General features: G+C 46.1%; 2 protein-coding genes across 2 annotated transcripts in view; both read left to right on the top strand.

The window, feature by feature from the left end:
• LOC136612439 (zinc finger protein 721-like) overlaps window positions 1–25,154 on the top strand; it is a 564,334-nt gene that overhangs the window by 474,377 nt on the left and 64,803 nt on the right. The gene's annotated exons all lie outside the window — the stretch shown is intronic.
• LOC136607775 (zinc finger protein 665-like) overlaps window positions 14,553–25,154 on the top strand; it is a 39,707-nt gene continuing 29,105 nt past the window's right edge. Inside the window, exon 1 of the mRNA XM_066589061.1 lies at window positions 14,553–14,654. The gene's annotated coding sequence lies outside the window, so the exon portion shown is untranslated. The remainder of the gene's footprint in view (window positions 14,655–25,154) is intronic.

The following is a 25,154-nucleotide window of genomic DNA, read 5'->3' as shown; positions in this document are numbered from 1 at the left end:
CTAGTGTGGATAGGGCCTTCTCGTGTGATTCTTCCACTGTGTTTAGACGGTTGCCCACATGTTTGATCTCTTGTTGTAACGTATGCATAGCTTCCTTGTGGGAGGCCTCCAATCTTTGGAAGTCGCTTTTAGTTGGTAAAGCGCGCAAATGATCTCTCCAGTCCCATTCATCCTCCGACAATGGATCTTGGTGTTGTGAATTGTGCTTAAGAGTTTTGGGCCTAGCTGCGATTATTGCGCTTCTGTGGTATTTCTGTTTATGGTTCTGCGCTCTCTCTTGCGGGCTGCCACTTCCGCTGCCTATGCCTTTGTCTGCCATACTGGGGCTCTGCCTGCCGCTCATTTTGTTTTTTGGGGGTCTGGCGCTGTCATGATCCCCTGCTGGAGGGGGATGGGAGGGCAGTGCTTTAAGTGTGTGCTGGCTTCCCCCCTTATATTTGGGCTTCAGGCCCTGTGAGTCGTTTTGGGGTGATTCTGGGGGCGATATGGCTTCTGCAGCCTCTCTCCACTTATCTGCTCTGCCGGCCTCCTGGGCTTCTGCTTCCTTCTCTGCTCCAGCCTCCTCTCCCCCGCTGTTGGCTGTGTGCTATGCTTCCAGCGCGCGCTCCGGTGCCATCTTGGAGGGGGGGCGGCTCCCGGAGTAGCGTCGTGTTGTCGGCGGGGCTCCCGCTCTCCTCCTCTCCCCCGCTGTCGGCCGCATGCTGTACTGCCAGCACTTGCTCCGGCGCCATCTTGGAGGGGGGGGGGGCCGCCGGGCCATGGCTCCCGGAGTAGCGGTGTGTTGTCGGTGGGGCTCCCGCTCCCTCCTCTGCCCCAGCTCTCCTCCTCTCTCCCGCTGTCGGCCGCGTGCTGTACTGCCGGCGCTTGTTCCGGCGCCATCTTGGAGAGGGGAGCTGCCGAGCCGCGGCTCCCAAAGTAGCGCTGGATTGTCGGCGGTGCTTCTTCTGTGGCATCCGGCTGCTTCCTGGTGCCTCTCTTTCTCACCATCACGGCTTTTAGGGGGTTTTCTCTGCTTCTCGGATCTCTTTAAGGTAAGCTTGCCGGTGTTTGCAGCGGGAGCCTGGGCAGCATGCGTCTCACCCCTGCATAGCTTAGCTCCGCCTCCGATTCAGTATGCTTTTAAACAGTTGCTGGGGGTTGCCTGGATGTGTCCACATAAATTTCTATAAGAAGAAAAAAGAAAATGGTCGCGAAAGGGAAGAGTACACCGCTTAATCATTGCGTAATGTGTATACTATGTTCCAATTTCGAGGCGTTTGAGGGTCGCCTAGCAGTTGTCTGATTGAGCTGACATTTAGCACATCCTGATTTTTTTTGTTGATTGGATCAAGATTAAGGGGTAGAGGCAGCAAAAGTTCAACTTTTGGAAAATTACCTATAGCTAAGGGCTACCCTATTGCACACTCTATATAAATCTGTCCCTGTCGCTCCCTCAGTGCGTGAATATTGTTCTCCCAGCCAGTAGTTAAGCTCCACCACCTGCTTTCTCCTCCATACTGTGGACTGATACTACCCATGTACCGGCCTCTGGCTTCCACTGACTACACTACCACTCCACAGCAGTTACGACAAAGAGACTCCAACTCTGAACTTAATCGCTACACCTTGTTACAGTCATAGTCCTTGGTATAAATAGATCCTGAGGACAGGTCATCAATAGTCTTTGCCTGGAAAACGACATTAACCCTTTCCAATCCAATTTGTATCCTGGTTTTCCTAGGGAGCTTACTTTTTTTCTGCCATTATAGAAAGGCGCTATCTGCTAACTAAAGCCAGTACTGCATGAGGTGACACGTTGGATAGGCTCCGATAGCAGGGAGGCTGGTAATATACAGTAAGAGAACCCCGACGGGCGGCTTCCAACATCGGAGCTGTACAGCCTTAAATCATAATGTCATCACAGGTCAGACAGTGGATTGGAAAGGGTTAAACACCAGGTGACTCCATACTATGTAAGTAAATGTCATAACTCATCTTCACTAGATTTTTTTAATGGCATGCAAATGGAAAATCTATTTATTATCTGAACAGTAAATATGATATTTACTGGTGGGACAGTCCCTCGAAAAACACTCATCAACTCATGCAGAGTTCATTGGCAAACTGCACAGTTTTCCAAGGACCCCATTTCCTAAGAACACATGAAAGGTATCTAAACACATTCTGCATATAGAGTGGATAAACATCCCAGTTGTCTAAGGTTATGCCGCGGCCCACTGGATAGGGGTTAACTTTACATTTGGGTACAACCCCTTTAATTGCAGATTTTGCGTTGGAGTCATGAAATGCATACTATATATCTCTTCAGCAGCAAATGACATCTGAGACATTATTATTGTATTACTATTACTGACATAATAGGCAATGGTTAGCTAGTGAAGGGATTGAAATAGGGCAGATTGATTCAGAGGTGTGATGAAGTGCAAGGCGGATTAACTGGACAGCAGCGTTGAGGGTGGACTGGAGAGACACAAGAAGGCCAAAAAGGTGGATGTTGAAGGCATGCACTAGCATTTTTGTTAACTTATGTGGTTTGAAATACTGGACAGAAATAAATGAGTTGACTGTGAGGTGCTGTACTTGTGAGACTGGGGGATGTGTGGAAGAATTGACTGTGGTTGCTAGTTTGTATTTTTCTATGTTGCTACTGGAAACCATGGAATTCTATGAACTTCCCCAGGCCAAAAGTATAGATGGAGAAGAGCACAAAACCTTGAGGGACACCAACAGAGATAGGAAAATGATAGAGTTATAGGCCACTTCAAGATGACTTTCATGTTGGTCATGTGCATTCATGTTGTCAGTAATTCCTGTATGCATGAAGTGTATGTGGTGCACCTCTCGAGCTGTTAACTGTCTGGTATGCAAGTAAGAGCAAAATGGGACGAGACAGGGATGCTCACTCTAACCATAATTATTCACACTGGTAGTGGAGTCCCTGGCCAACACCCTTAGAAGCAATGCATCTATCAAAGGAATGGTTATTGGGGACCGGGAGCACAAACGTTCTCTCTTTGCTGATAATCTTTTGATTTATGTCCACAATCCTAGAATAGGCCTTCCAGTTTTCCTACAAAAATACACTAGATACGGTAGGCTTAGTAATTTTAAAGTAAACACACAAAAATCTGAAATCTTGAATGTTTCCATCCCCTTAAAGGAAAGTAAACACATCCAGGAGATATTCCCTTTTTGTTGGAAAGAGGTATCTTACAAAAGTTGATAATTAGATTTGTGTGGAGAACATCCTCACCACACCTCAGTTAGAAGGATATTGACTAGACCTAAAATTCAGGAGGAGGAATGGGCCTGTCAAACCTTGACTTGATTCATAAAGCCACAATATGTAACTGCACTAAACTGTGGGTGAATAAAGAACAGGCCACCAACCCTTTCCATGTTCAGGGAGTATTCAGGATTCCTCATAGGGTGGACCGGGAGAAAACGGAAGCCTCAACTCTCATACCAACTTTATTGGATGTTTGGAGGAAGGTGGATAGGCGGGGTTGTTAAATAACTTCATCTGGTCCCTTATTGCCTTTGGTGGGTAACATAGTAAGTTAGGCGGAATGAAGATAATGTCCATCTAGTTCAGCCAGTTTCAACTCCATTGTTGATCCAGAGGAAGGCAAAAAAAACAAGAGGCATTAAGCCAATTAGCCCATTCGGGGAAAAACATTTCTTCACGACTCCATAATGGCATTCAGAATAATCTCTGGATCAACCTTTGATAGTACCTACCTGAATGTAAGACCCATGTCAACAACCCGCTGGTCACCTAATGTCTATATCTTGTAATATCATAGCGCTCTAGAAAGACATCTAGTCCCCTTTTAAACTCCTCTATGGATTTTGCCATCACCACATCCTCAGGCAGAGAGTTCCACAGTCTCACTGCTCTTACAGTAAAGAACCCCCTTCTGTGTTTGTGATGAAACCTGCTTTCTTCTAGATGTAGAGGATGCCCTCTTGTTACCAACGTAGTCCTGGGAATAAACAGATCATGGAAGAGATCCTTGTATTGTCCCCTCATGTATTTATACATAGTTATTTGGTTGCCCCTTAGCTGTCTTTTTTCCAGGGTAAATAATCCCAGTTTTGTTGGCCTCTCTGGGTATTCCAGTCCCCTCATTCCATGTATTAGTTTAGTTTCCCCTCTTTGAACCCCCTCAAGCACTGCAACATCTATCCTGAGCACCGGTGTCCAGAACTGTACACAGTATTCCATGTGAGGTCTGACAAGTGCCTTATATAGTGGAAGAATAACGTTCTCGTCCCTCGCCCCCATGCCTCTTTTAGTGCACATCAAGACTTTATTAGCTTTTGCAGCAGCTGACTGGCATTGGTTACTTCAGTTAAATCTACAATCCCCTAGTACCCCCAGGTCTTTTTCCATCTCACTTTCTCCTAGCAGTACCCCATTTAGTGTATATTGGGGACATCCGTTTCTCTTGTCCATGTGCAAAACCTTACATTTATCAACATTAAACTTCATTTGCCATTTTTCTGCCCAAGCCCCCAGCTTATCTAGGTCCGTTTGTAGCTGCACATTGTCCTCCATTGTATTGTTTTGTATAATTTTGTATCATCTGCAAATATTGATATTTTACTCCATAGTCCCTCTATCAGGTCATTGATAAATATATTGAACAGAATGGGGCCTAATACTGAACCCTGTGGCACCGCATTAGCAATGGTGGCCCAATTAGAGAATGAACTGTTTATTACCACCCTCTGCTTTCTATCTCTGAGCCAGTTCTTTACTCAGATACACATGTTTTCGCCAAGACCGAATTGTCTCATTTTATATATCAATCTATTATGCGGCACGGTGTCAAATGCTTTAGGGAAGTCCAGATATACAAGATCAATGCACTCTCCCACGTCCAGCCTAGAACTTACTTCATCATAGAAGCTGATCAGATTGGTCTGACACGATTGACCCCTCATGAATCCATGCTGGTGAGGAGCTATTCTAGGATGGCGTCTCTCAGAAACCCCTCGAATATTTTCCCAGTTATTGAAGTAAGACTTACCGGCCTGTAGTTACCAGGCTCTTTTTTGGACCCCTTTTTGTAAATTGGAACCACGTTGGCAATGCACCAATTCAATGGTACAACCCGGTCTTGATAGTGTCCATAAATATAAGAAATAGCGGTCTAGTTATCACATCACTTAGTTCCCTTAGAACCCTTGGGTGTATTCCATCTCGGCCAGGTGATTTATTGGTTTTAATCCTCTTTAACCGTCTCTGCACTTCCTCCTGTGCTAGGCATGCAATATTTAGCGGGGAGTTCATTTTATTCCCCTGCATCTCGTGTCACATTTTCGTTCGTGAATACACTTGAAAAGAAACTATTTAATAGGTTTGCCTTCCTCCCATCATCTTCAATGGTTTCTCCGGCATTATTTGTTAAAGGGCCAGTTCTCTCAGTGAAAATCCTTTTACTGTTTATATAATTGAATAATAGTTTCGGGTTGTTTTTGCTCTCTTTGGCGATCAGTCTTTCTGCCTCCTCCTTAACAATTATGATATTTTCTTTATATATTTAGTTTTTTTCCCTGTACGATTTTAGAGCTTCTTCGCTGCCTTCTTGTTTTAGTAGTTTAAACGCTTTCTTTTTTTCATTTATTGCCCCCCTTACAGTCTTGTTGAGCCACATTGGTTTACTTCTACTTGTAGTTTTTTTGTTTTTAAAGGGTATGAACTGCTCACATGAGGTAATTAGGATTTTTTTAACTTTTCCCATTTCTTGTCTGTACTGATATTTTTGAGGATGTTGTCCCAATTAATGTTACCGATAGCATTTCTGAGCTGATCAAATTTTGCTTTACTAAAGTTTAGGTTTTTTTGTCGCTCCCTGATAAGGTTTCTTATTGAATGACAGCTGGAAATTAATTATATTGTGGTCACTATTTCCCAAGTGTCCCTCAACCTGCACCCCCATTATTCAGTCTGGTTTGTTAGTTAATAATACGTCCAGAGTGGCCCTCCCTCTAGTTAGCTAAGGTATTTATTAGAGATGAGCGAGCACCAAAATGCTCGAGTGCTCGTTACTCGAGTCGAACTTTCAGTGATGCTCGAGAGTTCGTTTCGAGTAACAAACCCCAATGAAGTCAATGGGCGACTCGAGCATTTTTGTATATGACTGGTGCTCCGCTAAGATTTTCATTTGTGAAAATCTTAGCAAATCACCAGTCATGTAAAAAACATAGAAATGGATAGGGCAGGCGAGGAGCAACATGCAGGGCTGCATTTTGGACTCCGAGGTCTCACTATTAAGCCACAATAGTGGCAAGAGTGAGACCCCCCCCCTCCGCGCGCACTGTCAGCATAACGATCGTTCTCCTCTGCCACAGCTGTAACAGCTGTGGCAGAGCAGAACGATGTTAGCTCATTGAATTCAATGGAGCTGGCAATACAGCCGGCTCCATTGAAAGCAATGGGCTGCCGGCGATCGCACAATGAATTTTCGGAAGGGCTTAAATATATAAGCCCTTCCCTGCAGTTCATCCAGAAATGTGTAAAAATAAAAAATATATATATACTCACCTGGTCCCGGCAGACGGAGTTCAGCTGCAGCCAGCTGGCAGTTCTCCTGAACTGCTCTCTGTAGTATTCAGCAGCCGGGGATTTAAAATCCCCGCCTGCTGAATGAGCTGCCTCTGATTGGTCACAGCCTGACCAATCAGAGGCAGCTCTCACTCACACCCATTCATGAATTCATGAATGGGTGAGTGAGTGCTGCCACTGATTCGCTCAGCTCAGCTGTCATTCAGCTGAGAGCTGCGCTGAGCCAATCAGAGGCAGCACTCACTCACCCATTCATGAATGGGTGAGAGCTGCCTCTGATTGGTCAGGCTGTGACCAATCAGAGGCAGCTCATTCAGCAGGCGGGGATTTTAAATCCCCAGCTGCTGAATACTACAGAGAGCAGTTCAGGAGAACTGCCAGCTGGCCGCTGGAGTTTTCGGCCTAGCTGCGATTATTGCGCTTCTGTGGTATTTCTGTTTATGGTTCTGCGCTCTCTCTTGCGGGCTGCCACTTCCGCTGCCTATGCCTTTGTCTGCCATACTGGGGCTCTGCCTGCCGCTCATTTTGTTTTTTGGGGGTCTGGCGCTGTCATGATCCCCTGCTGGAGGGGGATGGGAGGGCAGTGCTTTAAGTGTGTGCTGGCTTCCCCCCTTATATTTGGGCTTCAGGCCCTGTGAGTCGTTTTGGGGTGATTCTGGGGGCGATATGGCTTCTGCAGCCTCTCTCTACTTATATGCTCTGCCGGCCTCCTGGGCTCCTGCTTCCTCCTCTGCTCCAGCCTCCTCTCCCCCGCTGTCAGCTGTGTGCTGTGCTTCCAGCGCGCACTCCGGCGCCATCTTGGGGGGGGGGCGGCACCCAGAGTAGCGTCGTGTTGTCGGCGGGGCTCCCACTCTCCTCCTCTCCCCCGCTGTCGGCCGCATGCTGTACTGCCAGTGCTTGCTCCGGCGCCATCTTGGAGGGGGGGGCCGCCGGGCCATGGCTCCCGGAGTAGCGGTGTGTTGTCGGTGGGGCTCCCGCTCCCTCCTCTGCCCCGCTCTCCTCCTCTCTCCCGCTGTCGGCCGCGTGCTGTACTGCCAGCGCTTGCTCCGGCGCCATCTTGGAGAGGGGAGCCGCCGAGCTGCGGCTCCCAAAGTAGTGCTGGATTGTCGGCGGTGCTTCTTCTGTGGCGTCCGGCTGCTTCCCGGTGCCTCTCTTTCTCACCATCACGGCTTTTAGGGGGTTTTCTCTGCTTCTCGGATCTCTTTAGGGTAAGCTTGCCGGTGTTTGCAGCGGGAGCCTGGGCAGCGTGCGTTTCACCCCTGCATAGCTTAGCTCCGCCTCCGATTCAGTATGCTTTTAAACAGTTGCTGGGGGTTGCCTGGATGTGTCCACATAAATTTCTATAAGAAGAAAAAAGAAAATGGTCGCGATAGGAAAGAGTACACCGCTTAATCATTGCGTAATGTGTATACTATGTTCCAATTTCGAGGCGTTTGAGGGTCGCCTAGCAGTTGTCTGATTGAGCTGACATTTAGCACATCCTGATTTTTTTGTTGATTGGATCAAGATTAAGGGATAGAGGCAGCAAAAGTTCAACTTTTGGAAAATTACCTATAGCTAAGGGCTACCCTATTGCACACTCTATATAAATCTGTCCCTGTCGCTCCCTCAGTGCGTGAATATTGTTCTCCCAGCCAGTAGTTATGCTCCACCACCTGCCTTCTCCTCCATACTGTGAACTGATACTACCCATGTACCGACCTCTGGCTTCCACTGACTACGCTACCGCTCCACAGCAGTTACGACAAAGAGACTCCAACTCTGAACTTAATCGCTACACCTTGTTACAGTCATAGTCCTTGATATAAATAGATCCTGAGGACAGGTTATCAATAGTCTTTGCCTGGAAAACGACATTAACCCTTTCCAATCCAATTTGTATCCTGGTTTTCCTAGGGAGCTTACTTTTTTTCTGCCATTATAGAAAGGCGCTATCTGCTGACTAAAGCCAGTACTGCATGAGGTGACACGTTGGATAGGCTCCGATAGCAGGGAGGCTGGTAATATACAGTAAGAGAACCCCGACGGGCAGCTTCCAACATCGGAGCTGTACAGCCTTAAATCATAATGTCATCACAGGTCAGACAGTGGATTGGAAAGGGTTAAACACCAGGTGACTCCATACTATGTAAGTAAATGTCATAACTCATCTTCACTAGATTTTTTTAATGGCATGCAAATGGAAAATCTACTTATTATCTGAACAGTAAATATGATATTTACTGGTGGGACAGTCCTTCGAAAAATACTCATTAAAAATGCAGAGTTCATTGGCAAACTAGACAGTTTTCCAGGGACCTCATTTCCTAAGAACACATGAAAGGTATCTAAACACATTCTGCATATAGAGTGGATAAACATTCCAGTTGTCTAAGGTTATGCTGCGGCCCACTGGATAGGGGTTAACTTTACATTTGGGTACAACCCCTTTAATTGCAGATTTTGCGTTGGAGTCATGAAATGCATACTATATATCTCTTCAGCAGCAAATGACATCTGAGACATTATTATTGTATTACTATTACTGACATAATAGGCAATGGTTAGCTAGTGAAGGGATTGAAATAGGGCAGATGGATTCAGAGGTGCGATGAAGTGCAAGGCGGATTAACTGGACAGCAGCGTTGAGGGTGGACTGGAGGGACACAAGAAGGCCAAAAAGGTGGATGTTGAAGGCATGCATTAGCATTTTTGTTAACTTATGTGGTTTGAAATACTGGACAGAAATAAATGAGTTGACTGCGAGGTGCTGTACTTGTGAGACTGGGGGATGTGTGGAAGAATTGACTGTGGTTGCTAGTTTGTATTTTTCTATGTTGCTACTGGAAACCATGGAATTCTATGAACTTTCCCAGTCCAAAAATATAGATGGAGAAGAGCACAAAACCTCGAGGGCCACCAACAGAGATAGGAAAACGATAGAGTTATAGGCCACTTCAAGATGACTTTCATGTTGGTCATGTGCATTCATGTTGTCAGTAATTCCTGTATGCATGAAGTGTATGTGGTGCACCTCTGGAGCTGTTAACTGTCTGGTATGCAAGTAAGAGCAAAATGGGACGAGACAGGGATACTCACTCTCACCATAATTATTCACACTGGTAGTGGAGTTCCTGGCTAACACCCTTAGAAGCAATGCCTCTATTAAAGGAATGGTTATTGGGGACCGGGAGCACAAACTTTCTCTCTTTGCTGATAATCTTTTGATTTATGTCTATGATCCTAGAATAGGCCTTCCAGTTTTCCTACAAAAATACACTAGATATGGTAGGCTTAGTAATTTTAAAGTAAACACACAAAAATCTGAAATCTTGAATGTTTCCATCCCCTTAAAGGAAAGTAAACACATCCAGGAGATATTCCCTTTTTGTTGGAAAGAGGTATGTTACAAAAGTTGATAATTAGATTTGTGTGGAGAACATCCTCAGCACACCTCAGTTAGAAGGATATTGACTAGACCTAAAATTCAGGAGGAGGAATGGGCCTGTCAAACCTTGACTTGATTCATAAAGCCACAATATGTAACTGCACTAAACTGTGGGTGAATAAAGAACAGGCCACCAACCCTTTCCATGTTCAGGGAGTATTCAGGATTCCTCATAGGGTGGACCGGGAGAAAACGGAAGCCTCAACTCTCATACCAACTTTATTGGATGTTTGGAGGAAGGTGGATAGGCGGGGTTGTTAAATAACTTCATCTGGTCCCTTATTGCCTTTGGTGGGTAACATAGTAAGTTAGGCGGAATGAAGATAATGTCCATCTAGTTCAGCCAGTTTCAACTCCATTGTTGATCCAGAGGAAGGCAAAAAAAAACAAGAGGCATTAAGCCATTTAGCCCATTCGGGGAAAAAAATTTCTTCATGACTCCATAATGGCATTCAGAATAATCTCTGGATCAACCTTTGATAGTACCTACCTGAATGTAAGACCCATGTCAACAACCCGCTTGTCACCTAATGTCTATATCCTGTAATATCATAGCGCTCTAGAAAGACATCTAGTCCCCTTTTAAACTCCTCTATGGATTTTGCCATCACCACATCCTCAGGCAGAGAGTTCCACAGTCTCACTGCTCTTACAGTAAAGAACCCCCTTCTGTGTTTGTGATGAAACCTGCTTTCTTCTAGATGTAGAGGATGCCCTCTTGTTACCAACGTAGTCCTGGGAATAAACAGATCATGGAAGAGATCCTTGTATTGTCCCCTCATGTATTTATACATAGTTATTTGGTTGCCCCTTAGCTGTCTTTTTTCCAGGGTAAATAATCCCAGTTTTGATGCCTCTCTTAGTATTCCAGTCCCCTCATTCCATGTATTAGTTTAGTTGCCCCTCTTTGAACCCCCTCAAGCACTGCAACATCTTTCCTGAGCACCGGTGTCCAGAACTGTACACAGTATTCCATGTGAGGCCTGACAAGTGCCTTATATAGTGGAAGAATAACGTTCTCGCCCCTATGCCTCTTTTAGTGCACATCAAGACTTTATTAGCTTTTGCAGCAGCTGACAGGCATTGGTTACTTCAGTTAAATCTACAATCCCCTAGTACCCCCCCAGGTCTTTTTCCATCTCACTTTCTCCTAGCAGTACCCCATTTAGTGTATATTGGGGACATCCGTTTCTCACACTTGAAAAAGGCCGTGCGGCCGAAACGCGTTGTGTATTATATTTTATTCTATTTTATTAAAATCGTGGAACCTGTTCATCATTGTTGATCGGCACCATATTTGATACGCCTATTTGGATTAGGAGGCGCCTACCCTAAAGGCGCCTCCCTGAAGTAAGTGATATAACCTTAATCTCTTCAGTATACTCTATTTCTATCTATTCTACGGTGCGAGCGCTGAGGTTTTTTTCCCTTTTATCTCATTTATATCTTCCTCCTTCATGCCATGATCGGAGTTTCCCTCTAGCCACTCTCTCTTATGAGATTGTTTACAGCACCTAGGAATATTCGTCTTCACCTGGCAATCAAGACCCCTCACCTACTACACTTTTCAGTATCCTTCCAGTGAGCGCCAAATCCTTACTCATCACAATTGTAGCAATGCAGGAGGAAACACACCAGGCCACGACCAAATGCTGAGCATCTTGTCTTTTTTCAGACTTGATGAACAAAACAAAAAGTACTGGCATTCTCCAGGTAGAAGAAAGTTCAAGGAAAGTCCTTTTAAATAAGCAGTCCAGCAGTAGTAACACCAAAAGTCTTTGTAAACTCCAGCAGGGCAAAATAAAGCAAACCTTCCCAGCAGTGTAGTGCAGTGTCTCCAGCTCAGCACTCTCTGTGAGCCTCTGCTGCTCACACAGGACACACCTCCTTCACACTGCAACCTGCACCCATTTATGCACCTCACCTGGGCCAGGTGGAACTGAGTACTGGAGTGAGAGACGGACTGGGTTTACCTCACAGATGCTAGTAGTCTCTGCGATATGTACCGTCCGTCCCACACTTTACCTCTCACTCTACTACAATATATATATATATATATATATATATATATATATATATACACACATACACACAAACAACACATTGGTATATCACCTAATGTGCATATATACATAACGCACCAGTGTGTCTTTCAGTTGATATATGCTTGGCATCTATAAAAATAAGGTAATCACACATCTAGATTTAGGTGGTACAGTCCCATTCCGGGAACCTGTGTCCGGTTCTCCCCAGGGTCCCAAGCGGGACAGGCATCTGTCCTGCTTTTGGGATGTCTAATCACCGTAAAGGTAAACAGCCAGGGAGCTGTGGCCCCCCCCCCAGCTGGTAATCACTCCGCAATGCTGATGTGGGATGCACCCACTGACGTCATTATGTGCACCCAGGATCCTTCTCCTCTGACCTCTCCTCAATGGTTCTTCAAGAGGAGAGCAGAAGGGAGGAGGAGTCCAGGCACATAGACTTCCGTCAGCATGTGCATCTCGCAGCAGCGCCGAGCGAAGGAGCAGCGGCACTCAGTATATGGGTTTCAGGTAAGTATATGGGTTTCAGGGGGGACTCTATTACTTCTAAGGCTACTGTGGGGGTCACTGTCACTACTAGGGTCAATATAGGGGACACTATACTGTACCCAATATCAGCCCCAGTAGTAATAGTATTACCCCTGAGGCCACTGTGGGAGTTGCTATTACTACTGAGGCAACTGTGAGGAATACTATTAGTACTGGGGCCACTGTGGGGGTCAATATTACTACTGGACTAGTGTGGGGGGACACTATTACTACTCAGGCCACTGTGAAGGAACACTATTACTACTGCAGCCACTGTGGGGGGTCAGTATTACTCCTGAAGCTGATATAGGGGACACTATTACTACTGGAGCCATTGTGGGGGTCACAGTTACTACTGGAGCTGATATAGGGGACGCTATCATTCCAGGGGCTGATATTGTCGGCACTATTACTACTGATGCCACTCTGCACATGGCAGCGTACCTCAGGCTGACTTAGGGTATGTTTACACGTGGCAAAAATGCTGTGGAATATCTGTAGTGGAAATTCTCGCTGCAAATTACGCATCCAAAAAAAAGTCAAAATCCTCACTATTGGTACAGATTTTGACTGGAAATCAGCCGTGTATCCGCAGCTGATGTCATACCATGCGGTTCTCTGCCTCACCTCCTCCAAAGGCTTACCACTGTCAGCGCTCCCCGGCTTTAAAGGGGTTGTCCCGCGCCGAAACGGCTTTTTTTTTTCAATAGGCCCCCCATTCGGCGCGAGACAAACACAAGGGATGGGTTAAAGAAAAAAAAAGTTTAGTACTTACCCGAATCCCCGCTCTGCGGCGACTTCTTACTGGCCGCCGGGATCTTCACCCACGATGCACCGCGGGTCTTCTCCCATGGTGCACCGTGGGCTCTGTGCGGTCCATTGTCGATTCCAGCCTCCTGATTGGCTGGAATCGGCACACGTGATGGGGCGGAGCTACGCGATGATGCGTAGAAGGGGCGGAGCCAGAACGCCGCTGGTGCCGAGACCCAAGAGAAGGGAGAAGACCCTTCTGCGCAACCGCGTCTAATCGGGAGATTAGACGCTGAAATTAGACGGCACCATGGAGACGGGTACGCCAGCAACGGAGCAGGTAAGTGAATAACTTCTGTATGGCTCATAATTAATGCACAATGTATATTACAAAGTGCATTAATATGGCCATACAGAAGTGTATACCCCACTTGCTTTCTCGGGACAACCCCTTTAAGTTCCCAGCAACCTGGTCAGGTGCGGCACCGCTAGACAGGTCAGGCCAATACAGGCTGATGGAAACCGAAAGCCGGGGAGCCTTCGGAGGAGGAGAGGGGGAGCGCCGCATAGTATGACATCACAGTCAAAATCTGCACCAATAGTGAGGATTTTGACTGTTTTTGGATACAGAAATGCTGCGGTATTTGCTCCCTGTCTTTTATGAATCGGCCCTGTACTCTTTATAATGACGGAGCTAAAACCATATGTTGTGATAAGCCCCGCCCCCTGACCACACCCCTTTGTCACACTTTGACTCTGGGAAAATCTGGTCACCTTAATAAAAACCTTTATGAATGTAAAAACTCAGAACAAGAGCCAGATAGTATAACAGTACCAGTGTTCACCACAAGGGGGAGACATAAAGTGCTACAAGTATGTGTACACAGTACTGCCGATGCCTTCCTGCTCCGGGATGGCGGCAGCACTGATGGAGGTCTCAACAAGGCCTTTGGGGATAGAAATACACTGCAGGGCTCAAAGGGTTAAAACGCTGCAGGAAATTCATGGAGAATGTCTAAAAACAAATGTGTCGTCCGTAGCAACCAATCACAGCGCAGCTCTCATTCCCCATGGTGCTCTGGAAAAATAATAGTTCTTTCGCTACATGACTAATAAAAAGTAATTTTGCATTTAGACGGCTTTCATAAATCTCCCCCTTTGCACAACACAAGAGCTCCGCCCCCTTATATACTGATCACATGACGGTGACATCTTCACAGGTCCTTTAGCTATTCCACTGTAGCAGCTCCTGCTCCCTGCTGTTGTCTCTGTTATCAGCCAGAGGATATATATACACTGATATCAGAGCTCTGTGTGTGACTCCGGACGGCAGGTAAGAGGCGGCGGAGGGTCTTGTGGGGAGGTCAGATACGCCCCTGTCCACGAGCGGCGGGCAATTCGCAGCATGCTGTGAATTCCCCCTATTCTCTGCAGCCAGCCTATCTATCAGATAGGGCTAACTGGCGGAAATACAGAAGCGGCTACCTCGGCGGATTCGCAACGCCCGTGGACAGCCGGCCTAAAGGTCCCAGAGGATGGATGGCGGTGATATACAGAGCTGTGGAAGTGTTCCTGGTCGGTGGGGAGAGAACGCTGCGGAGGAAGAGCGCTGATGAGGCCAGAAGGGATAATAGATTATTCTTGGTAATTAACACAATACAAAGTGACCGAACAAAACAGGAATGTAACCCCATCAGTATTCGGGGTGACGCCCTTCACCTTCACTGCAGCATCAGGTCTTCTAGGGACACTTGCACACAGTTTTTGAAGGAACTCAGCAGGGAGGTTGTTGCAGACATCTTGGAGATCTAAGCCCAGATCTTCTGTGGATGTCGGCTCGCTCCAATCCTTCTGTCTCTTCATGTAATCCCAGACAGACTGGATGATGTGAGATCAGGGCTCTGTGGGGCCAAATCTTCACTTCCAGGACTCCCTGTTCTTCCTTACACTGAAGGTAGTTCTTACTGACATTGGTGGATGTTTGGGGTTGTTGTCCTGCTGTGGAATAAATGTGGAACCAATCAGACGCCTCCCTGATGGTATTACATTAATCATGACAAAATCCCCAACTCCATTTGCAGTAATGTGGTTCCAAACTTCTTAGGACCCTCTATCATGCTTTACTGCTACCTGCAGACACTCATTATTGGACCACTCTCTATCATGCTTTACTGCTACCTGCAGACACTCATTATTGTATCGCTCTCCACCATGCTTCACTGCTGCCTGCAGACACTCATTATTGTACCGCTCTCCACCATGCTTCACTGCTGCCTGCAGAGACTCATTATTGGACCACTCTCCATCATGCTTCACTGCTGCCTGCAGACACTCATTATTGTACCCCTCTCCATCATGCTTCACTGCTGCCTGCAGACACTCATTATTGTACCCCTCTCCAACATGCTTCACTGCTGCCTGCAGGCACTCATTATTATACCCCTCTCCATCATGCTTCACTGGTGCCTGCAGGCACTCATTATTGTACCCCTCTCCATCATGCTTCACTGCTGCCTGCAGACATTCATTATTGTACCCCTCTCCATCATGCTTCACTGCTGCCTGCCGACACTCATTATTGTACCACTCTCCATCATGCTTCACTTCTGCCTGCAGACTCTCATTATTGCACCGCTCTCCACCATGCTTCACTACTGCCTGCAGACACTCATTATTATATCAATCTCCACCATGCTTCACTGCTGCCTGCAGGCACTCATTATTATATCAATCTCCACCATGCTTCACTTCTGCCTGCAGACTCTCATTATTGCACCGCTCTCCACCATGCTTCACTACTGCCTGCAGACACTCATTATTATATCAATCTCCACCATGCTTCACTGCTGCCTGCAGGCACTCATTATTGTAATTCTCTCCACCATGCTTCCCTTTTACCTGCAGACACTCATTATTGTACCGCTCTCCACCATGCTTCACAGCTGCCTCCAGACACTCATTATTATACCCCTTTCCACTATGCTTCACTGCTACCTGCAGGCACTCATTATGGTACCGCTCTCCACCATGTTCACTGATGGCTGCAGACACTCATTATTCTACCGCTCTCCACCATGCTTCACTGATGGCTGCAGACATTCATTATTGTACCGCTCTCCACCATGCTTCACTGATGGCTGCAGACACTCATTATTCTACCGCTCTCCACCATGCTTCACTGATGGCTGCAGACACTCATTATTCTACCGCTCACCACCATACTTTACTGCTGCCTGCAGACATTCATTATGTACCGCTCTCCACCATGCTTCACTGATGGCTGCAGACACTCATTATTCTACCGCTCTCCACCATGCTTCACTGATGGCTGCAGACATTCATTATTGTACCGCTCTCCACCATGCTTCACTGATGGCTGCAGACACTCATTATTCTACCGCTCTCCACCATGCTTCACTGATGGCTGCAGACACTCATTATTCTACCGCTCTCCACCATGCTTCACTGCTGCCTGCAGACACTCATTATTCTACCGCTCTCCACCATACTTCACTGTTGGCTGCAGACACTCATTATTGTACCGCTCTTCACCGTACTTCATTGCTGCTTGCAGACACTCATTTTTGTGCTGCTCTCCACCATGCTTCATTGCTGTCTGCAGATACTCATTATACCGCTCTCCACTACGCTTCACTGCTGCCTGCAGACACTCAGTATGGTACCGCTTCCCCACCATGCTTCACTACTGCCTGCAGACACTCATTATGGTACCACTTTCCACCATGCTTTACTGCTGCCTGCAGACATTCATTATTGTACCGCTTTCCACTATCCTTCACTGATGGCTGCAGACACTCATTATTGTACTGCTCTCCACCATGCTTCACTGCTGCCTGCAGCCACTCAATATTGTACCGCTCTTCACTGTACTTCACTGCTGCTTGCAGATACTCATTATTGTACCGCTCTCCACCATGTTCACTGCTGCCTGCAGACACTCATTATGGCACCGCTCTCCACCATGCTTTACTGCTGCCTGCAGACATTCATTATTGTACCGCTCTGCACCATGCTTCACTGATGGCTGCAGACACTCATTATTGTACCGCTTCCCACCATACTTCACTGCTGCTTGCAGACACTCATTTTTGTACAGCTCTCCACCATGCTTCACTGCTATCTGCAGATACTCATTATTGTACCGCTCAACACCATGCTTCACTGCTGGCTGCAGACACTCATTATTGTACCGCTGTCCACCATTCTTCACTGCTGGCTGCAGACATTCATTATTGTACCGCTCTTCACCATACTTCACTGCTGCTTGCAGACACTCATTATTGTACAGCTCTCCGCCATGCTTCACTGCTGTCTGCAGATACTCATTGTTCTACCGCTCTCCACCATGCTTCACTGATGGCTGCAGACATTCATTATTGTACCGCTCTCCACCAAGCTTCCTTGTTACCTGCAGTCACTCATTGTCGTACCGCTCTCCACCAAGCTTCCCTGTTACCTGCAGTCACTCATTATTGTACCGCTCTCCACCATGCTTCACTGATGGCTGCAGACACTCATTATTCTACCGCTCTCCACCATGCTTCACTGATGGCTGCAGACATTCATTATTGTACCGCTCTCCACCATGCTTCACTGATGGCTGCAGACACTCATTATTCTACCGCTCTCCACCATGCTTCACTGCTGCCTGCAGACACTCATTATTCTACCGCTCTCCACCATACTTCACTGCTGGCTGCAGACACTCATTATTGTACCGCTCTTCACCGTACTTCATTGCTGCTTGCAGACACTCATTTTTGTGCCGCTCTCCACCATGCTTCATTGCTGTCTGCAGATACTCATTATACCGCTCTCCACTACGCTTCACAGCTGCCTGCAGACACTCACTATGGTACCGCTTCCCCACCATGCTTCACTGCTGTCTGCAGACACTCATTATGGTACCACTTTCCACCATGCTTTACTGCTGCTTGCAGACATTCATTATTGTACCGCTCTCCACTATGCTTCACTGATGGCTGCAGACACTCATTATTGTACTGCTCTCCACCATGCTTCACTGCTGCCTGCAGAAACTTATTATTGTACCGCTCTGCAGCATGCTTCACTGCTGCCTGCAGACACTCATTATTGTACCGCTCTCCACCATTCTTCACTGCTGGCTGCAGACACTCAATATTGTACCGCTCTTCACTGTACTACACTGCTGCTTGCAGATACTAATTATTGTACCGCTCTCCACCATGTTCACTGCTGCCTGCAGACACTCATTATGGTACCGCTCTCCACCATGCTTTACTGCTGCCTGCAGACATTCATTATTATACTGCTCTGCACCATGCTTCACTGATGGCTGCAGACAATCATTTTTGTACCGCTCTCCACCATGCTTCACTGCTATCTGCAGATACTCATTATTGTACCGCTCAACACCATGCTTCACTGCTGGCTACAGACATTCATTATTGTACCGCTCTTCACCATACTTCACTGCTGCTTGCAGACACTCATTATTGTACAGCTCTCCACCATGCTTCACTGCTGTCTGCAGATACTCATTGTTGTACCGATCTCCACCAAGCTTCCCTGTTACCTGCAGCCACTCATTGTTGTACCGATCTCCACCAAGCTTCCCTGTTACCTGCAGTCACTCATTGTTGTACCGCTCTCCACCAAGCTTCCCTGTTACCTGCAGTCACTCAATATTGTACCGCTCTCCATCATGCTTCACTGCTCTCTGCAGTCACTCATTGTTGTACTGCTCTCCCCCAAGCTTCCCTGTTACCTGCAGTCACTCATTGTTGTACCGCTCTCCACCAAGCCTCCCTGTTACCTGCAGTCACTCATTGTTGTACCGCTCTCCACCCAGCTTCCCTATTACCTGCAGTCACTCAATATTGTACCGCTCTCCATCATGCTTCACTGCTCTCTGCAGACACTCATTATTGTACCGCTCTCCACCATGCTTCACTGCTGCCTGCAGACACTCATTACTGTACTGCTCTGCACAATGCTTCCCTGCTGTGGGCCGACACTTATTATTGTACCGCTTGCAAACAAGCTTCCTTCTGTTACAACCAAATATTTTCACCCATGCGTCTGTAGCAGCTGCTGTCATTTATCTAGAGTCCTGTTCCTATGTTTTCATGCATAATTGAGTTGCTTAGCCTTACTTCTATATCAAAGGTAATGACCACTTCTGATCACAATTCTCCAAACAGAAGATGAGTTTACTGGGGCACCATTGGTTTCTGCCGGTTCTAAGCTGATGGTACTGCAGGACATCTTTTAATTTTAAAGGGAAGTGTTACGGAAACGAGTGTGGACCAACTGGAACAACCAACCAGTTTGGCTTTGGGCAACTCCCCGTGTGGCTGGCAGCTGACACCTGGTGGTCAAATGGGAAATCTAGCCCTTTTCTAGTAAGGGAGATGGGGAACCCCTCCCTATAAGCGACGTAGGCGTCCTGATAAGAACGGCCCTACAGTCATCCTCTCGGGCCTGACTTTTCGTAATTAGACACAGGAGAGAAGTTCAGGACTGACAGCAAACACGGGAGAGATGTATGTGACTGACAGCAGACACACTTATAAAGATATGTATGAGTACGGCCAGGAAGTCTATGCTGGGTAACTTGGACAGGATCACACCTGGATAACATGCAAAGTCAGGGTGCAGCAAACATACAAGATAGAGTAAAGACAGAAGAGACAGCGATAGAAAGACAGTGCTGAAAGATAGAGCCAAACGGCAAAACAGGGAAGGAGCAAGGGCAGGATATACTGAAGTACAGAGACAAGCAGACAGAAGTCAGAGACAGATGACTTAAGAATGCTGAGTGGCAGGAACAAACACACAACAATACTGAGGCAAGGAGCAAGACCATCAGCCCAGCTTAACCCCTTAGTGACGGCCCCGTAGTGTTTCTACGTCCTCACTAAGTGGGCTTTAATCCTAGAGGACGTAGAAACATGCGTCCTCTTAAGATTAATGCCCACTTGGCTGAGGACGTGACAGCTCCATGCTGTTGGTGCCCGCAGGAAACTTTTTACCGGAGGCCTCTGTATTTGAACCCCGGCGCGATCTTCGTCCGTGAACTTTCCCGGATTCTGCACATGCGACCGCCAGCAAAACACCGGACACATGCGCAGAAGTCGGGGAGCCCATGTTATAGGAATTACGGATTCCACATGCGTCTGATCCGCGGTAATATGCAGATCAATCGCATTGGATTACACAATTCTGCTCACATTAGTGGGTCGGAATTGCATAATCCACTCGCAGAACAGAGAATGCAGCTGGTTCTATTTTACTCCGGATATCCGCAACATAGAGCCCATTGTGGATATACGCAACTACCTTGTATACGGGCTGTGGGTACCCGTGTCATTGCTAAGCGTCAGTGCGGGAAATACAAACAAAAAAAAGGTGTACTGCACATGACCGCCTGTGTGAGTAGGCAGTTATGCGCAGTACAATACGCGGCCGTACGCAGGGCTCACAGCTGGGATCCGTTGTGGGCCTCCGCCAAGCGGATTCCACCTACGGCCGTGTGAGCCCGGCGTTATTCAGACCGCTACCTGTAATACGTAATTTACAAGAAGCCCCGGGAGCGCTCGCCTTCATGCAGTTCCAGGAGCAGCTTGTTGAGCGTTCTCTGTGTGTGACCGCCACGCCTCATCAAGCTTACGAAGACTCACAGAGTGACACTTTTTACACCCCATACCTGCCGCTGAGGTCACGAAATACCCCCCAAAAAGCATGGGAGGAGGGGGGATACACGGTTTTATTGCCCCATGTACCCATCCCAATCGGCCTCTGTAATTACCCGTCTTCGGAAATGCCACACAATTCACATTATTGCTTTTATCTAAGATTTGCAGAACTCCGAAAAGGGTGTGGAGGGGGGGGAGAATTTTTTTAATGTGTCAATTTTTATTCCGTACAAGTGCGCAATGAGGCCTGGAATGTATTCAGTTGTGCCCTGCAATCCAACAGGTGTTCCCTCCATTACAGGCCTTGCCATGTTTCCTGTAAGTAGATTGGTGCCACAACGGGAATGTTTTTGAACACGGGACAAACAGAGGTATCCATTTTGGGCTGAACGTCTTCATTCCTTTGTACACTGTACAAAAAAAACTGTTTTTAAATTGACAAAATTGCCAAAAAAATGTAAAATCATAATTTTTTTTTCTTCTGCTTAGCTTAGATTCAATCAAATACTGTTGGGTCAAAATACACGGTACGCCACTAGATGAACTCGTTAAGGGGTCTAGTTTTCAAAATGGGGTCATTTGTGGGGGTTCTTTATCGTTTTGGATGCTCAATGGCTCTACAAGTGGGCAATGGGGCCTGGAATTTATTCCGTTGTACCCTGAAATCCAACGGGTGCTTCTTCCATTATAGGCCTAGCCATGTGTCCTTTAAGTAGATTAGGGCCACAAGGGGTATGTTTCTAAACACGGGACAAACAGGGGTATCCATTTTGGGGTGAACGTCTTCATTCATTTGTGTTCTGTACAAAAAAAAAACAGTTTTTAAATTGATACAACTGCCAAAAAAATGACATTTTGTAATTTTTTCCTACTGCTTTGCTTAGATTTATTCAAAAATTGTAGGGTAAAAATACACAGTACACCCCTAGATGAACGCGTTAACGGGTCTAGTTTTCAAAATTGGGTCATTTGTTGAGGTTCTCTGTCGTTTTGGCCGTTCAAGGGCTCTACAAGTGGTCAATGGGGCCTAAATTACCCACATGCTAAATTTCTGTTCTGAAAGCCGCCGACTACTCCTTTCATTTTGGACCCAGTTGTGCATTCAGACATAAGATTAGGGCCACAATGGGTATGTCTCTGAACACGGGACAAACAGGGGTATCCATTTTGGGGTGCAAGTCTTCATTCATATGTGTGCTGTACAAAAAAAGCTGTTTTTAAAATGATAAAATTGCCAAAAAAACGGAAATCACAATTTTTTCCTTTTGCTTTGCTTGAATTCATTCAAAAACTGTGGGGTCAAAATGGGCAGTAAACCCATAAATTCGTTAAGGGGTCTAGTTTTCAAAATGGGGTCATTTGTGGGAGTTCTCTTTTTGGTTTTGGCCGCTCAAGAGCTCTACAAAAGTGCTAAGGGGCCTAAAACGCCTTCAAGCAAAATTTATCTTCTGAAAGACACGGACTACTCCTTTCGTTTTGGGCGCCGTTGTGCATCCAGACATAAGATTAGGGCCACAATGGGTATATTTCTGAACACTGGAGAAGCAGGGGGATCTATTTTGGGGTGTCAATCCTCATTTTCATGTGCACTATAGGAAATAAATATGTCTTTAAAATGACATATTTGCAAAAATACGAAATGTTATTTTTTCTCCTCTAAATTGAATTAATTCCTGGAAAAAACTGATGGGGTCAAAATACTCCTGACCCCCCTCAGTGAATACATTAAGCGGGGTAGTTTTTAAAATAGGGTCATTTAGGGGGGTATCTATTATTCTGACACTCTTTGCAAACTTGGCTCAGTGCAGGAAAACAAAGTGTTACTGAAAAGTAATGTTAACTTTGTACGTCATCTAAATGGTTAAAAAAAACACAAGTTTTTCAAATGTGCATTCCAAATAAAGTAAACAGATGGAAATATATATCTTATCAAAAATTTGTACAGTATGTTTGGACATATTTGAGATATTGCAGTTGAAAATGTGAAAAAAATTACAATTTTTTTTCAAAATTTTTCCAATATTGGTACTTATAATTTGTGTATATTTATTAAATCAGTCTATTTTTACAACCAAAATGAAGTGCAACATGTGGCGAAAAAACATTGTCAGAATCGCTTGGATATGGAAAACCTTTACGGAGTTATGCTATGTTGAACGACGCATGTCAGATTTCCAAAGTTTGGCTCTGTCACTAAGGCGCAAAGAGGCTTCGTCACTAAGGGGTTAAATAGCAGAGAAATGCCTATTAACCCTGCAGCTGGGCTAAGAGCAAGGGAACTAATTAATTAGTTTGAGGCTGGAAAAAAACAGACTTACAGAGTCCATACACACAGGAGCAGCAGACAAATACTCGCGTCTGCCTGGAACCGCAAGAGGGCGGCAGACACGGGTAGCAGACCTAACAGGAAGTAAGCATGAGGTGTCTCTCATCTGCTAAATTGTTTCCTTGGCTGATGACTGTGTTTGTGGTCTTCAACATCGGCCATTTCTTGGTGTGTCTTCTAAGAATTGTGAACAGCACATCTTGAATCGCAGTCTGCTTTGAAATCTTTTCCTGGTAAAATTTCAACCAACATATGAAAATCATGATCATTATCCCGTGTTTTGCATAAATGTTTGATCATACACCTGACTGAGAGAACTGAAGCTGTTGTGAAGGTAAAGGGCGGTTACACCAAATATGGATGGGATTTAGGTTTCTCTTTTGTTTCTTCACTTTGCATTTTATTAATTGGCAAAGCAATAATTCATCCTACCGTTAATTCCCTTTCTTGAAGTCATCATGACAGCATACACATGGAGGTTGTCCTCTGGACTCCTGTTGGGACAGAAAGCGGAAGCGTATAAACCCCCCCCCCCTCACCTCCCCCCCAATCACCAGTGCATCCCAAATAACTACAGTGACTACGTCCTTCACAAGAAGGTGTTCCTTATTGTGCTCAAACACCTTGAACTTAAAACAGACATGTTAACTGGACGTAGAAAGGTTCAAAGAACATACAGGCAGGGTGGGAAAGCCTGTATGCTGTCATGATGACTTCAAGAAAGGGTATTAATGGTAGAATTAATTCCTATTTTTCCCTTGTCATCATGACAGCATACACATGGAGGAATACCAAATCATAAGTAGGGCTTAGGGTGGGACTATAGCCTGTGATTTCCGAAGGCCATATCTTGACCAGCCTCCAGATCTAGTCTATAATGTTTAACAAAGGTGTGGTTGTTGAACCACTTGTTGTTGGCTCTGCTAATCTGATCAGTGGAGACGTGAGCTTTTTCTGCCTAGGAGCAAGCTGTGGCCCTGGTGTAGTAGGCCATCAATTCTTCGTGGGGAGGAATGCCCTAAGATCTGTAGGCCTCCTGAATAGCTCGTCTGTCCCATCTGGCAATCGTATCCTTAGAAAAGTGGCCCTTTCCCTTGGCCGGCCCCTGAAATTGAGAAAAAGAGGTTAGGTATCAGCATTTCTGAAGGAATGTGTTGCCTCTAGGTAAGCTAGTACTGCCCTCCTGATGTCTAGGTTGTGGAACTTCCCTTACTTATCACTTCTGGGGTCCTGTTGGAGGAAGGAAGAGCTATTGATTGCCCCCTACAAAAGTCAGTTAGGACTTTGGGTTGAAAAAAAAGGGATCTAGCTTAAATACTATTTTGTCTGGATGGATCAATATATAGGGAGCCTTATAGGAGAGGGTCTGTATCTCTCCCATTCATCTAGCTGATGTAATTGCTACTAACAGGGCTACTATATACTTGAGAGTAGACTTGGCAAATCCACTATAGGCTCAAAGGGAGGCTCACAATGCGATTGCAGAACTAGGATTACATCCAAAGGAAGCGTAGTATTCCTGATAAGGGGAGAAGGCTGTTAGCTCCCTTAAGGAATTTCCTGACCCATCTGTGTTCTGTCAGGGAAAGTCAAAGAAAGCCCCCAAGTACACAACCTGCACTTTTCGAGTAATTGGGCTTAAACCCTTATCAAATCCTGCTTGTAAGAAGTTAAGGATTTTGGGGGTTCCTGGCTGAGGCAATTCCTTGTCTTGACCCTTGGCACTTGGAAAATCTCCCCCAAACTTTTGAGTAGACTTTCCTCATCAAGAGTTTTAAGGCTTTCGCAGAGGGTTGATACGACTTTA

The sequence above is a fragment of the Eleutherodactylus coqui genome, chromosome 1, assembly GCF_035609145.1.
Source record: "Eleutherodactylus coqui strain aEleCoq1 chromosome 1, aEleCoq1.hap1, whole genome shotgun sequence".
Classification (NCBI taxonomy): domain Eukaryota; kingdom Metazoa; phylum Chordata; class Amphibia; order Anura; family Eleutherodactylidae; genus Eleutherodactylus; species Eleutherodactylus coqui.
This window is presented reverse-complemented; position numbering and strand designations above follow the sequence as displayed.